The following is a 16,901-nucleotide window of genomic DNA, read 5'->3' as shown; positions in this document are numbered from 1 at the left end:
AAAAATGTTTCGATCAGCTTAGGGGTGAAAAAAACAAAACAAAAAAGCTGTCACAGGTCTCTGACATATGTGTTAATATAAACAAATGTCCCTAAAGTGACTAATTATCACGACACCTAAATAAATCTGAAATATAAAGCTACAGTGCAAACTAGTATAATCTATTTATTCAAGATAAATGTCCATATTCTTAACATGAACTTTTTGAGTGGCAAACAGCAAAGATTCAGGACCTGTGTTAGAACAATACTGGGGGTTGCACTGGTGGGGGCATGTTTAAGGTACTACTGCACTAATATAATTGTGAAAATACAGTACAGCAAATGCAGGTGGTGTACCATATCATGTGGCAAAACGCTGTACAGGAAAGACAGGCTTTACAGTACAGTTACAAGCTGCATGTTTTGAAGTACTGCAACAAGACTGTGTGCTAGCCTTTGTTTGACTGGCCAGTGCAATGCCTTGTTGGATGACTGTGTCGTCATTCAGCAAACAGCCCTGTTCTGTTATGTTGGCATCCTTCCTGAAACACTATCCTGGCACCATTCAAATGAATGAAAGTCTTGTTTGCCCATGCAAAGCTAAAGTTGATTAGTCAACAACCTTGGCTGGCTAAAAAAAAGTGGACGAAAGAAAGCAGTTGCAAAGGTTATAAATTGCACACTTACATTTGCATTACCTACTTGTCAAATAAATCAGTTTGTGCCATAAACCAACAAAGCCTAAGACCTAAGAGAGTTAAGCCAGGAGTTGATCGATACAGCCTCAAAATTAGAGCTTTACCCATTAAACAATGTTTCATCATAATTACATAAACATCCATCCATCCATCTTCTTTTATTGGTTAGAACAATTAACCAATAGCTTTTACTTTTATTGTTACTCTCCTTTTGTCCATATCTGCTTAGTTTCAGGAAGATAAACACTTAAGCCATATCAACTCTCTCAAAGATATAATTCATGTGCTATCAAAGCAGAACTGGGGTGCTGCAGTCATTTCCTTGTTTCCTTTTATCCTTTTCGTTTGATTCCTACTGTCAAAAACAAATCCTTGGACGAATGCCAAACAATAAATTAGGGTCTTCATTAAACACATCAAATCTAAATTACTATTCAATTAACAAGGCAGTCAACCTGAACTAATCAACCAATTAGGCTGTGTGTGTACACAGAAAAGCCAACAAAAGCGCACGAGTCCCCTGGGAAAGCTGTAAAACACTGCAGAAGAGTGACAGTACAAATGAGAAGAGACTTGTTTAGCAGGGAAAAGGAGGATGTGGAAGTGGCAGAAGGTAAATGTGGCACTAAGATCACTACGAACCCCATTCATCTCTGAGCAAAACAAATAAAATAATTAAAAATGGAATAAAGTGTCCATAAAAAAAGAGTATCAAAGGAAATTTTAAAAAATGTGGATACCTACGAACTTACAAGATCTGCAACCGACTGTGTGTTTTGATTGGTATATTTTCAGGTGTTTCTAAGCAATATTTTTATTTCAGAAATGTGTTAAAAAATAAGGCATATTTATCTTCTGCACATACACATGTTAACTGATCATAATATCCATGTTAAGCTATGTTTTGTTAGTTTTATAATTTTTCATTAAATAAAAGCATCAATCCTGGAAGAGTGCTTTATCAAACAACTCGATAGTGTACATATTTACCAGTATATAGTGGTGCTCAATGACTGCACTGGCTCAGTCTTTTTATGGGGGACAGTATTTTAACATTTACTGACTTTAAATGAAGACTACTTGAAAACACAGTCGCACAACATTTGTCAGAAAGTGCAGAGAATCTGCTAAATTAACTGTGCTAATTGTGGCATTTATCTTTGCTGAGTGTTGTGACAAAGCTAAAAACTTTGTCATGTCACATTCAGTATTTTAGGTCTGGCAGTATGTCTGTGTTGAACGTACCTTTGGGCCACACCAAATGTGTTCTTCACTCACAGAATGCAACCTACAGGGAAACACACACAGACACACAATTACTTGTTTAAATACATATATACATATGGCAAGAGAGCAAGAAAGAATAAAGCCAAACCAAAGCAGGATTTGAATTCACGTTTTTAGCCAGTATAATTAGCTGACCATAAATATAAAAATATAAACACACAACACTGATAGAGATCTTTCTGATTTAAAAAAAATACAGGCAGGGACATTTCTACCCTTTTAACCCCTCACATCTAAATGTCTGCATCTGATGGTGCTTCACTACAGGCTAAAGGGGGTTGCAGAGAGGAGAACGCCATTATTGTACCAGTAAATGTCAGAACAACCCCATCTAATTGTGCCATTACTAATTCATGTTTATTAATGCAGTGATGTATGATGGCTCCACAGACAGACTGAGTTTGTCTGTGCCTGTCATGTATGCGTTATTCTTTGCTGATGAGGGCTGTAGGGAGTGTGTTAGTGTTAGACTCAGTGGTGGCTGTGGGGGCAGATGGCGCATGTAGCGACAGTGCCAAGTGGTGTGTGACTTTAACATGACGGCAGAGCGGGTGAGGCGCTCGACTGGTGTCTTCTACTGGCCCAGTGCCAGGGCCCCCGGTCCCCAGTGCCCCGGCCCCTCACTACGCCAGAGCCTCTGGGCAAGTACCGCAGTTATTGTTTTCACTGCCAAGCAATTAGCAGCACTTAAGATTTATTTAGTCATGCTCTCATGTGTGGTAATTAGCTTGGGGCCCAAGCAAGCCTCGTCATCCAATCACCTATTTCGCTCACACCAGAGCAATGCATCCACAGGAGACAGTGAGGGAATGTGAGGGAAGATGCAGGAGCTATAGAGGGTGGGAATGTGAAGGGAGGTGGAGCAGAGCTAGAAGGATTACAAGAGCACCAACCCAGCTCTCTGGATCAGCACTTTTTAAGAGATCTTCAGGGGCCTGTTGGCTGAACGCATAGCAGGAGGAAAGGGCAAACACAGCCCAGTTACACTTTTATGGAATGCTTTGTGGAAAAACACCCCTGACACACACCTCGGCCTGGCAGCTCGGTTTGTCATATGGCCCAGGGGGCTCTGCTAGCCTATCACATGACCATTGTAATGACCTTAAAGGGCAGCTTCCTCAACAAGATCAGACCACTCCCACTGGCTGAATCGCTGTTTGGCAAATGCAGTTTGGGTCAGTGCATAATATGTGATGCATTTGGTCTTCAGGCTGGAATAAAAAAATATGTAGACACCTCACCAAATAGATTATGCAAAAGCTGACAAGCAGGGAAAAAAAAAAAAAAAAGACAAACAAACAAGTTTCCTTACTGTTGCTGATCCATAACCCTTTTGGGGAATTTACATAATATCAAACAGTATATAAATGCATGAGTTATGTCCTAAATTAGGTGCATGTGACTGGAGCAGCTACTCTAACAGCTTGAGGATTGAGGGGAATCAGTGCATAATACCTTATATTATCTACTTCAACAAGAAATGGTTTTCCCTTTTAAAACAGCCCAATGCAGAGTTTTATAACAGTAGCTCAGAGAATACATGTGAGCACATGAAGGTCAAAGGCAGGTTAAACTGCACATTCACATACATATGCACAAAGAAAACCCATCAATCCATGCTGGTTTTAGGTGGTGGGAGGTAATTTGAATCACTAAACTTTAAAATACAATTTGTGGGAAACTATAGGCTGTGTGTCACTGATCGTGGAAAAGCAGCACAAATTGCTGACGCAAGACTTCACAATCAAATTTTTTTGTTTAGTCTTTTACTGGTGGATCATTACAGAACTGGTTCTACGCACCACCTCAAATGGTCTTTTGTAGGACAGTTCAATTAGTGAAATATCACTTTCCACCTTTTTTTCCTCCGGGGGAACTGTGACACACCAAACCAATCAGAACCTCGCAAGCCAACCCCTGACCTTTTTCATCTCAATATGACTACCATTACAGTGCAGAAAATTAGAAGCGTCCCGCTATTGTTCAGTAGCGACGGGGGTGATGGAGGTTATTTAAAGATAAATGCTTTAGTGTTCATGATCCATGCTGCAATCACATGGATCACCACTAACACAGAGGAAAGGAGAAACACGTCTGCTAAAGCGGGAGTGCACATGCGCACATAAGAGGCTATGTGCTGATGGATTCATGTTGATTGTTTAGTGGTGATGTAGCCCTGCATTTGCCTGGTAAACCCGTCTGTCGGCGTTAGAAAGGCGGGTTTAAGGGGATGCTTTTGTATTATTATGTAAGTATTCGTATGAACAGCATTAAATGCACAATTTAGAGGACAAATTTTGAAAGGAAACACTGATAGCTATATAGCCTTGATTTCAGTGGTCTCCATAGGCAACAGGATCACTGCTGGCTGTCTTATAAACATGAGTAGTGAGAGGGATAATATTCTCCTGGTAACAAAGCGATTAGATGGCAAATGCGAATGGAACTGATGTAAGACTGCAATGACATGATAGCACGATGTGGGTGTGAAAGGTAGCTGAGCATTTTTTTTGCACACTCTCCTGCAGGTAAACAATATTTACATTCATATCGTTCTTGTGCTGTTATAAAGGAGTACTTCTGTGGACCAGCAGTGTACGCAAAAACTAAAATCCAAGATGACAGTCTTTCTTTAAACCATGAAACATGTGACAAAATATGTGCTAAGTATTAACTGTAGCAGCTAACTACATGTAGTAGTACAATTTTTTTCTCTCATTTAGCAAATTCTCTAAATGTATTCTATGAAAATAACTAGACTTAATATATAACTATTTTTTTACTGTTAACCCCACCCAATCAATTGCTATATTTAAAAATAATTTTAAATATAATTTAAAAAACATGTAAATGAATCAAAATACAGCCCTACATATTAATGTGGCAGGCACTTGTTTCATATCCAACATTATGACTAGAGCTACAAAAGATGTTTCTCTTTTGAAAAGTAAAATAACCAGAACCTCATACGACTGAAAGAAAAACATGTTTAATATTTAGCTTAAATTAAACTTAACTATATCCAACTATTGACAAGTGTGAACTGCAGACAAGGCTTGAAAAACAAAGGATTTTAAAACATGCATTAATTGGCTGACTTTATTTAGACTGGGTTTTTTTTTGTTGTTGTTGTTGTTGTTTTTACATCATTATTAAAATAAAATGTAAAAAATAAAGCAACAATTTGTTCTAATTGTCTACATCTGAGCTTGTTTTAGGATTGTCTCCGAATTCATTAGGAGTCTTTCGTGATTTACACACAAAAAGCAATGTTATCACTGTTCAAATAAGAGTCTGAAACCAAATGACACCAGCGATTAAGGTTCTGTCCCATATTTCATAGTTTGGTCATCTTAAAATAATATTTTTTAAAAAGTATATTTTTAAATGTGCACTGTTTGTGGCAAGAGCCACTGACCATGCGGGATTTCTGCTAAAGGACTTGGAAATGCTCTCCTCGGTGTTGGGAAGGTTACTTTTAAAATGTATTCCATTACAGAATACAGAATACATGCCCCAAAATGTATTCTGTAACGTATTCCGTTACGTTACTCAATGACAGTAACGTATTCTGAATACTTTGGATTACTTAATATATTATCATGCTTTTTACAACAACGTGAATGTACTATTGCTGTGTGATTTATTACTGTTACTGAAGGTCCGCGACTCCAAACTGTAGTAAAGGGACCTCTGACTAATACGGCGGGGTCCCTGTCGGCTCGTAGCCGAAAAATAGCTTTACTTTGTTGTGTGGGTCAACTTTTCTTGCGAGAGACAGAGAGAGGCGTTGAAAGGCTGCTCCAACGAAACTTATTGTTTTTGGAGGAAAACATGAACACGGTGTACAGTCGAGTCTTAATAGCTTACTTACATCTGGGCTCGTCAGGCACTCTTCTTGGCTGAAGTGGTTATTATTATATTTACATGCTTCCAGCTCCCGTTTTTCCTCGATGACAACTCGTACCTTTCCACTCCCCTTTTTCTCCCTCCTCGCGCTCACAGACCCATAACGTGTATGGCAGTCCATTCTCCCTGCAACACGGACTACACTGCCCATGATGCTACATTCTTTAGAGCTATGCTTGTAGCATTCTGCCTCTTAGCTTAGCACAACAACAACAACAACAACGAAAAGGCGCTCTCTCCCCCAGGAAACACACAGTCGCAGAGAGAGAGAGAGCGTCGCCCTGTAACCATGGCAACCGTAACGCTGCCGCCTGGAACAACAGAACGTAGCTGTCAAACAAAACCCAAACAGTCCTGACCCGCGACAAAATGAAACAGGAAAGTACCGCAGTGTAATCCATTTATTTCAACAAAGTAACTGTATTCTGAATACCACCTTTTTAAACGGTAACTGTAACGGAATACAGTTACTCATATTTTGTATTTTAAATACGTAACGGCGGTACATGTATTCCGTTACTCCCCAACACTGGCTCTCCTGAATATCCTAAAACAGCAGGACCTCTGCTTGTCTATCCAACATATGTCAATAGAAGGATATTCTTTCAAAATAAATGAATATATTAATATTTTGTTCTTTTTTCACTTCCAACATTTGTTATTATCTATTATGATGCATGCATAATGCTAGAGAGGGTCACAGGATAGTCCTGCTTTAAATGTTATATTTCCATGATTGGTTTATTCTCTCCATTTCCTGTTCATTGTGTGCCAGCAAACTCCATTGTCTGTGGGTAGATTCTGCTCGGCCCTCAGAGGGGCCATCCCCAGGGAGCACTGCATCTTTTATTAATCAGGGGCGCTGCGCCACAGCCCCGCTTATCTAATTTAGCAGCCCGCCTCAGATACAACTATGTTCGGCTTGGTGTGGAAAGAAGGGACGGGGTTGTGGGGGTGCAGTTGGGTGTAGACAGAATGGGGGTTGGGGGTGCTTTCTTTTGGTTTTCTTTTTTTTTCCTTAGCATGGGTGATGCAGGGAATGCTGTGAGGGAATGGGGGAGACAGAGGGGAGATAGAGACTTATCAGACACCTCGTCACCAAGTTTTAGGACTGAATCACAATACAGCAAATTACCTTCTGCTGACAATAAAAAATGAGCATGGCCCCCATATGAAAAAATAGGATTGTCAGGAAGAGGTGACACATTGATTGCTTAGTATGCGCATCCAGAAGGCTGGGGTTCAGAGGCGTCCTCCCTATATATATGTAGAAGAGGTGCAGCAGTGCACAGCACAGCCATGAGGGAGAATGAGAAATTGAAATGCCATGTTAGATTGCCGTCCCTTCCTCAAGCCAATAACTCTAGTCTCGCCTAGTCTAGCCCATATTAGCCCGCCATATCATAGTACAGCCATGTGTGTTGCGATCGACCTGCAATCAAAGATCACAAAGGAGAAGTCAGTCTGGTGTTCACTAACACTGAAATGTACTGAATTCTGATTACGCGCACGGAGTATGCACTCATGTAAACACAGGACAGAAACTTTACTTTATGTGTTTAATATTTTCTGGTTGTCCCTCATCTCTCCCCTCTCATCTGTGTCATAGCTCAGATGAATCAGTGTCACCGGTGTTGAGAGCACTTACTGTCAACCCTGGTGCCCCAGGCTACAGCACTGATGGACACAAACTATAAAATATCAGCCCCCTGGGGAGACATCACTCAAGCACTGCCCCACAGCCCCAAGGGGGTGTGATCTGGTCAGTCTGTATGTGTTTCTGTTAGTGTGTTGAGAGAGCAAGAGGGCAGTGCATTTGTCTGTGTATCTGATGTGATCCTGTAAGTATGGTCTATGTGTGTAATCATGTGGACAGTTTCCGCATCATTTGCATGGTTAAGAGGTCAAAGTGAAGGTCATGATGATAAAGAATAAGAAGAACTGATGTTTACCTTCTTAATTTGTGAATCCTGAATAGTCTCTTGTGACAAAAAAAAAGAAAAGAAAAGAAATATACAAGATAGAATCTTAGGCTTTCTTAACTTTTTCATTTATGAACTACAGCAAACGCCAAAGCCCTTCGAGAAAATTTAATCATTCCATATAAGCCCAGTCCCGTCATCTAAAGCTACAAGCAGTCAACTGTATGGGAAAATCACAAATTAATCAGTCAATACAATCAATGGCACTGTTTGAGGACATGTCCTATATCAGCTGATAAGTGGTATAGCCTCCCCCCTGCTTGTTTTAGTCATACACAGGGAAGGTAGGAAAAAGCACACGACTGGAAGTGGAAGACGGAGATGAGGAAAGTCACGAAGAGGGGTGGGGTGAGATTTAGCTTTCCAGGCATGTGAATGAAAACTCCCATCCTCCACAGGTCACTGGGCTGCAATCCCTTTATTTCGATTCTGCAAGGTCAAGGTTTCTGCCCGGCTTTGCTTGTGTGCAACAGCACGTATGTAAAGTATAAGGAACGTGCTATTGCAGCATGCTCTTATTTTTCATGAGATGAAACACCGTATATTAAAACACCAATTTGCACATATTTGTCTGTTTACATGCTGCTACCAAACTCTAAATATTGACTATTCATGTACACTGAAGTCTGTGGCTGCCTGATTCACCTAACAGAAGTATATTAACAAGGCTCCTCGGGGATTCAAGGACAAAGGCATTAAGAGGAAAAGGAAGCAAGGGACTCAAGAGTGAACTGCAGGCTCACGTTAAATTGTACTATTATACATTACTCCGTTAGTGGTTTAAGACTTCAAGAGAGGCTTGGAGGAAGATATAAATGCAAATAGATAAAATCAAAGGCAAATCACTGTAAATTTTATTATTATTCCTCAGCTAAGTGCCAAAATGGAATAGCCCCAACATAAGGCCTAACATACGAATTGTATGATGAAAGCCAGTTACTCTTAGTGCCGAGCAAGCAAGGAAATGACAGAAGACAACAAAATATTCACTAATATGGCTGATACAGGTATGCATCAGCCAATCAAGTGTAACTGTCATGGATTTTGTTTAAGGATATTCATTGAGCCTGGTCAATACCGCTAAAAAACATCCATGTGTATTGATCATAGGTGCCCTTTTAATGATCAGACTTGGATAAAATAGCACTTCATCTTTAAGTCTCACTAAACCACTTGTGACTTTTGATCTGGCTAAGCTTCTGTGAAGCAATGCAGGAAGGAGCAGTTTGAAGAGGAAAAAAAAATCAAAGAAAATATTCAGTAATGTGTGATATAATACACAAATTCCAGATGCTAGTACAGACAGTCTCAATAAATGTTACTTCCAAGAGCAAGGAGTGTTTCAAAGAGGAGGTGAAACACAGCCTGTAGATCCCATGTAACAGTCACTTAAGTTAAGCACTAGTCTGCCAGGACACCACACAGTAAAACTCATCTATAATTTGTGATGAGTGTAATGCCATCTCCACTTCATGATTATGTGATATTCTTCACCTCTGCCATAGCCAGCGAGGCCAAGAGCTGGCAGTCTTAATGAGGTGCCTCAAAGTTCAGCTTAGGGAGAGGAGAGGTGGGAAGATGGTATGATGGAAAGAAAAGGAATTTAGGCCATAGCTGGATGCCCTGTAATGCAGACCCCCAAAAACACTTGTTAAGGGAAGCATGGCATCCTGATTTTGCTGAGGATTACGTCCACCAGGGAGATCTCATGAAAGAGCCCCTTAGACTCATTTACAGCAAAGTGAATTGCTGTGCTCTTATGACTGGTCTAGATGTTATGAATAAGTAAATAACAACATTTTTCCAGTCGTTTAATCTCTGAGCACTGCAATTAGTAAGTCTGTAGTTTGTGCTGCCTTTTTTCTGCCCTTATTATTGTTATTGAAATGTCACGCTCTTATTTAGCTCAAGGATGAATAATAAATAAGCTATAATTACTGTCTTGAATGAGCTGATGGCTTGGCTAGGTCAACGGTAAAGAGAGACACCCCCAACCCCCCCCCCCCCCACCCCCCACCACCACCACCCCCAACGCTCCCTCTCTCTCTCCCTCTCTTTTTCTTCTCTTTCCCTTCTTCTCCCTCTCTCTCTTTAATTGGATCTTGTAATTAGTTTCTCTGATGGATCTGGGAGGTCTGAGGCATCCTCTACAGCGTTCATTAGTGTTCTTGGAGGAGGGCGCAGCTTTTTAAAAGCTCTGCCTGCTTCGTCCCTCACATGTCATAACACCAGATATGATTCTGCTCAAATACAATAAGAGCAGCATTTTCAGCCTGGTTCTGTTTTGCCTATGTAAACGCCATAACAAAGTAGCTCAGGACTGTGGACCTTGAGGTAAATGTAAAGGTAGTTCCCGTATAACATGCATGGAAACATACTCTTTTTTTTTTTTTTCATAATTAATCTTTTGACGAAAAAAGTCAGAAACTATACGTTTCAATCCTACATAAAGATGGTGAGTACATGGAGAGGATTACGAAAGTCCTATCTAATTCTCACTTATTGTATATAAATAAATAAATACATGAAAAATAAAACAAAACACTGACAGACAGTAGAGACCTTCAGTGGTTTTAAATCTGAGGTAGGATGTCATTTGGTTTACTACAAGACAACTGACCAAGCAGAACATATTATTATTTTCTTGAGACGCACACGACACACACACACACACACACACACACACACACACACACACACACACACACACACACACACACACACACACACACACATATATAAATACATACACACCCAAATACACACAGTGTTCAGACCTATAATATACAACCCCCCCTCTAGCACCCCAACACCATTTCCCCCCTTTTCTTCCCCACCCTCCGCTGGCCTGGCTACACTAGACATCTCTCCCTAATCAGCAGCCTCGTCTCCTCAGACTGGTTGCCATAGTAATATGCCAGCTGGTCGACATGGCAACCACTCTGAGGTCCACTATTAAATGAAGAAGAGTGGAGGGAGGGATACGGAGAATGGAGTTGGGATGAGAGAGAGACAGAGAGAGAGAGAGAGAAAGAGGAAGAAGAGGAGAGATGGCAAGAGACAGGGAGAGATTGTCCAAGATGGGAGAAGGGGTATTAGAGGTGGGGTAGTAGGGGGAGGGGGGCATAGAAAAATGAAAAGAGGGGAAAAACAAAAAAAAAAACATAGAAAAATGAGTACAAGGAGAGGGAGAAGGAAAAGGAGGGGCAGCATGAAGAGATAGAGCTATTTGAGCTACCTATGCACTGCATGGCATTAAAAGCTTCTGATATGTGTCGCAACAATGCCATTAACTTAATGCATGACGTAATTTACTTAATGCCTTACACTTATAAATTTATACACATGAAAAATGCATGTGCGGCCTGTCTCCGCTGAGATAAAGGATCATAAACTAATATCACATTTTAAGAGCTGCTTACCATATTATTGTCAATCTACTTCAGATACACCTCAAAAATGACGTAAAGTAACATTTACAATGTATAACAGCTTTATGGATCTGAGGCCCACAATCATGACTGGTGAAAAGTTTATGTTAGAAGAAGAGAAGGAGGTCACATTTATTGTCATTTTCTCTGGAACAAAGCCAGGTTGCAAGGTTTTTATCGTCTGCTTGATAATAAGTAAAGCATTTCCTTTAAAAATAATGTTTTTTGTATGTCGTATACTGTAAATGACTTACCTCACACTGGCTTTAAAAACATTTGGCATCTTATATGTGAAATGTGTCAGTCTCTAGTTTCTAGAGCCATACTGTCATTGTGCCATCAGTGGTGCACTCATTCTGAAGTGAAAGTCACCAGGGCACACATATCTCACTCTGTCTCTAGTGCAATCTCTGACAATCACTCTTTCCTCACCCCTCCTCCTGTCTCCTGTAATGCTTTCTTTCTCTTCTCATTTTTTATTTGCACCTCACCTATATCTTGGTGTCTCCAGCTACCACTGCACATTTTTTCCCTTTCATCAGATTTTTTTTTTATCCTTCCTTTTCCCCTTTGAATGGATATCTCTGTCTTGCCTTCTCTGAAAGTCTGATTCTTTAATGAATGAAATGCCATTCCATCAAGATGCCACCACAGCAGTGACACAAAATAGCATTTGTTGCCTTCTGTGTGAAATTCCTTTATGAATTGGAGCCCTCTCTTTTCCCCTTGAGCATCTTATGAAAGATAGCTAATTGCATGTCCACATTGTACCGTCAGTCCCTGCTTCCCTAGTGCACCATTCAGAGGCAATTAAAGTGAGCTTAAACAGAGTAAGAAAGTGCGTCATCCTCTTAATGCAATTAAGGAAGTGTGCACACAAACATACAGTAACAGACTGAAACACAAAAATAGGAACACATAGAACAGAGAAAAAAAGCAAGTGGAAAACATTAAATTATCAGGCAATGCAAGCTCTTAGCTTAGCTGTTTTATATATGCCATTTCATACTCTAGCTTTTGGTGCCATTATTTTATGTTAAGATTTTAAAATATAAACATAAAAGGCTGAAATCCCTTTTCTCACTACAGATTGTAACCTTGCATCTTAATGTAAATACAGCAAAATGTACATATACGTACATTTTCTGTGTGTAAAGCATACTTAGGAAGCAGAGTTCCCAATCTTTAGTTATTAGGCTTAGCCTGGAAAAACGAACATGCAAACCACTTTTGAGTGTTTACCTTTGAATAGAGCACAGCAGGAAGAATAAAACTATTACAGGCGTGTGCCATAGTTAGAAGTAGAAACACCATTTCCTAATATGCCTGAAATTTTCTTTTCATGTGGGGAGAAATAGTTTGATGTAATAAACAACACACACCTTGAAGTATAAATGAAAACAGACACACGCTGCCTCTGATTCACAAGGTAAAATGACAGGCCTTTGGACACACTGGGATATTTTTGGTGTAACAGTCACGCTCCAACACTTAACCCCAAGCCTCTGGCATATAGTATGTAATTGCAAGCACTGTATGATCATCTAAAATCAAGAAAGACTTCATTACAACACTGCAAACTTAAACCGTGCTCAGAAGTGAATAGCCTATGTTTGCACAGTCATTTTGCATGTGCAGCTGCCTTGTTATTTGTGGGTAAATTCCACCTATTTCTTTTTATTTCAAAAGCAGAGACTTTTAATTTGAGTTAAGGCAGCAAAGATTATTTTACAATCCCTACTGAGATGGGCTAGAGAACATATTGGGATGACTTTCCACTGCTTTCTAGATCTTATGCTTTGGGTGGTAGGCTAATATTCACAATACCTTCATTAATATTTTGTGGGATGGCAAAGCAAAGCCAAACCAAACCAGAACAGACTAAAAGCTTGCCAGTCAGTGGAGGTTGAACAATCTAATAGAGGAACAATTTAAAATAATAATAATAGTAATAAACAAAAACACTGAAACTGACAAATATGTAGTATTAGGATTTATGTGCTCAAAATGGAAAAGAATGCAATCGCATTTACATTGGTTATATAGCTCACAGGTAAACATATGGTACGCACACATTGTAACACTCAGCAACTGAAGTTTCTAGCCATGCTTATTGCCTTACAAGTCATAAGAACAACAAATTTGTCCCATTTCACCTAATCTGCCCGTCTGTCACCACTGGACATAGATTACACAGTACACAAAGGACAGCATAAGCTTTCACATCCAAATTCCAGTATTGACAAGAACATTGTACCTGATAGTCATCTTCATGTTGACAGTCCCTAATCGTTTTTTCATTCTTTATTTTAATTTAGCCTTTTGTTACTAAAAGCATATAGTTATTATCCAGATGTACATTAATGACCAAAAATACCATCAGAGGTAACTCAGGATGAGAAGCACAATAAGGAAATTTGCAGAACTGCAGAATTACATTTTTCAAACATGGTTAAGGAAAATTAGGTTATTTTAGGGAAGGCTGGGATACTTTTGCTAGTACACTGCAAACACTTGATAGACTTTTTACTTGTATAGTGCTTCAATTTTGATAGACTAGTATTGTCTTAAATGAAACACGCCAAGAAGTTACTGGAAATAACAATCAGCAACATTTGACAGTGATTTTTAAATGCTGTATTTTATGACTACTTTAAGCTTGGTCAGGCTCCGGCCTTACATTTGATGTAGTCTTTTGAAGAGAAGAGGACAATCAGAATCATCAAATAAAATAAGAAACCTAAAGTGCCCGAGAGCTATTGCTGCTGCTGGCTAGCTTTGGCACTGCCATCAGTTCTGACAACCTCTCATGGGTGTGTCCCTCTTGCTGAAAATTAGAGATCACTCCCTTTCAGCTACAACGCCAAGATGGAGACCACTGAGGGTGAAATGTGAGTAAGTTTGTTTATGACACTGCATCCATAAACTGTAAAGGTACAGTACACAGACACAGATATCATCTAATTAGCGATACAAACAGGCTACCTCAGTACTTGAAATAATCTTGGATTATCTGAGCCGCACAACAAGCGATAATGATAGTCAGAAAGTTCCATTAAAAGGCGTTATCTGGGGAAGTATATGTTTTGAGATACAGCAATATTCTGGTTCAGTACGGAAAAAGTCGACAGTAAACTGAGGCACTACAAATGCATTTGCATGACATTTTTTTCTAATTCAAGGCAAAGTGCTTTTGCTGTCTGATATTCAGTCTGATGGGACTGATATTCTGGTGGGAGAGTCATCCATCTTGTACGCCCACAATCAGGGCAAGCAAGGCAAGCAGTGCTTGTTCAGTGAAATATAAAAATAGAATGAAAACATGCCAAAATAAATCGGAAACAGTGTTCTCTCATGCCTGTTTACATCCATCTTTTACATTACTCTCATCTTGCGGTTGCAGCTGACTATTGTCTCTGGAAACAGAATTAACACTTTTTTAATCCTTCTGTATTATATTAACATATAAAATAACCACGCTACACACTGCTCAAGCCTTGTAAGTCAACGGTGATTGTTTAAACATCTTCAACAGTAATAGTAATCTATTTAAAACTGATGGGCAACAGTTTTCTGTAGAATAATTATTTTAACTTTTGATACTTTATTTATAATTTGCCAATAATACAGTTTTATGTAGTTAGGGGTTTATAGTATTTTATTGGTACTTTTGATAAAGGAATCATTCTTAAAAAAAAACCTCCTTTGCTACAGAAATAACTTGAGAAGTAATAAAATTTCACAATTCTTCAACCACAAGTGCTCACCATCCACCCCAAGCACCTCTTGCCTTATTACAAGAAAGGAAAAAAAATTATAAGAGCAGGCATTCATTTGTTTAAATAAATAAATAAAATATTTTAAAAATGTTTTACCTTTAAAAATACTCCAGGTAGTTATTATGGCTCATGTGGTCCAGATAAAATAAAGAACCGCATAAAAATGCAGTTCACATATATTTAGTGATCTTTCGATAGTTTGCTTTATTTTTTATCATTGTGCAACACTATTTCATTAGCTTTGTAACATAACAAATGTTTCCAGATGGCACATTCACTTATAATAAACTGCTAATATGCAGGGTGAATGCACCATTTCTACTTATTTGCCTTTAAGAGATCAAAGTATAACACTGTTTTGTAACTTTATAATTCTCAGAAATACCTTGAAGAATAAACATCGTAAAACAAATGAACAGCAGTATTGCTTTTTAAATGAGAAGACGTGCACATTCAAGGCCATACAAAAAGTATGCTAGTTTTGTTTGGACAAGAGATATTTGTTTGTACTGTGAGAGAGCAAGCCTAAGGTTTGGACTCTGTGTCCTGTAGGGGAGTGGCTCCTTGTAGCAGAGATATCATGCTGTTTTTTGTCAGTGGAGTGCATGAAGAGACCCACAGGAAGAACTGTAAACCTGAGGGTGTTTATGGCTGTCTTAAATTAGTAACCAGCAGCTTGCCCAAGCATACACTTCTCCTAATGTAATTACAAAACTGATCAGTACTTTAGACCCTTTTGAGTTTTTACCAGTCCCAGATGTAGTGTTTCTTTACCTCCCAAAACCCCAAGACCTCTAACTTCTTGTTTGTAGTACTGGCCTAGATTTACCTAACATTTGCACTAAAATATTGTATCAAATACCCACGTGCATACAAGTGACCCAACAGGAGAGTAACTTTGTGTTTGATAGTCTACAGCTGTGTCTACAGCAAAGAAAAAAAAAAGAAATAAAACATATCTGTCAGTTTTTAGATAAACTGCATAAACTCTACACTTGAAACATGTTCTTAGAGATTAATTAATGCTTTGAGATATTTCTACATTCCTTCATTCAGTGTCATCGTAATTTAGAAAGAAAAATATTTTAAATGCCATATTTTACACTAAAAAATAGAGACTTTTAATGTTTATTCCAGTTGACAAAGAACATTTTAGTCCATTAATTTTTAAATGAAAAAGACAGACAAAAACAAACTTGAATGATAAATATTCTATATGGTACAGCTAATAACACAGCAACAATATTTATCCAAGCCCTTATGAAAATGTGTGTGAAACTCTATTTTTAAAATATGGTGGACGGAGAAGGTGAATTGCAAAAATATTCCACACTCCTGATGACAAATGGACAGTAACAGAACAGATATACATGCAGACTATTCATAGTCGCCTCACAATGAACCACTTGACTGCGGTGGGGGCTTTGGCACCTCTGTTATTCATCTGGCACAGTCACCATCACAACCTATTCTGACACCAAATGTAAAGTCCAACTGCCCTCCAAATCCCTCCCAATTATAAAAGGTCCTTGAGTTGCTGTTTTGCCCCCTCTCCAGCTCCTGTCTGATTACTGAGTGTGGGGTGAGCTGCGCAGGCAATCAGCCGCAAAGCGCAGCGGACCAAAAGGACTGGGGGGAAAAAAAAAAAAAAATCCAAAACACTGCAAAAAATAAACTAAAGGGAGACTACTGGACCGCAATTACAGGCCATCCAGTCAGGCCTCTGCTCCAGCACTCAAGAGCTGCCGTGATTTCCGACAGAAAAGGTTATTAGTTTTTATTGGAGGAAATAGATGCTGGGTGGCTTTAAATGGCACAGTAATGCGGTGGGGTG

Source organism: Aulonocara stuartgranti (genome assembly GCF_965226115.1).
Source record: "Aulonocara stuartgranti genome assembly, chromosome: 1".
In the NCBI taxonomy this organism is placed as follows: Eukaryota; Metazoa; Chordata; class Actinopteri; order Cichliformes; family Cichlidae; genus Aulonocara; species Aulonocara stuartgranti.
The sequence above is the reverse complement of the archived record's forward strand: the minus strand, read 5'-3'. Positions refer to the sequence as shown.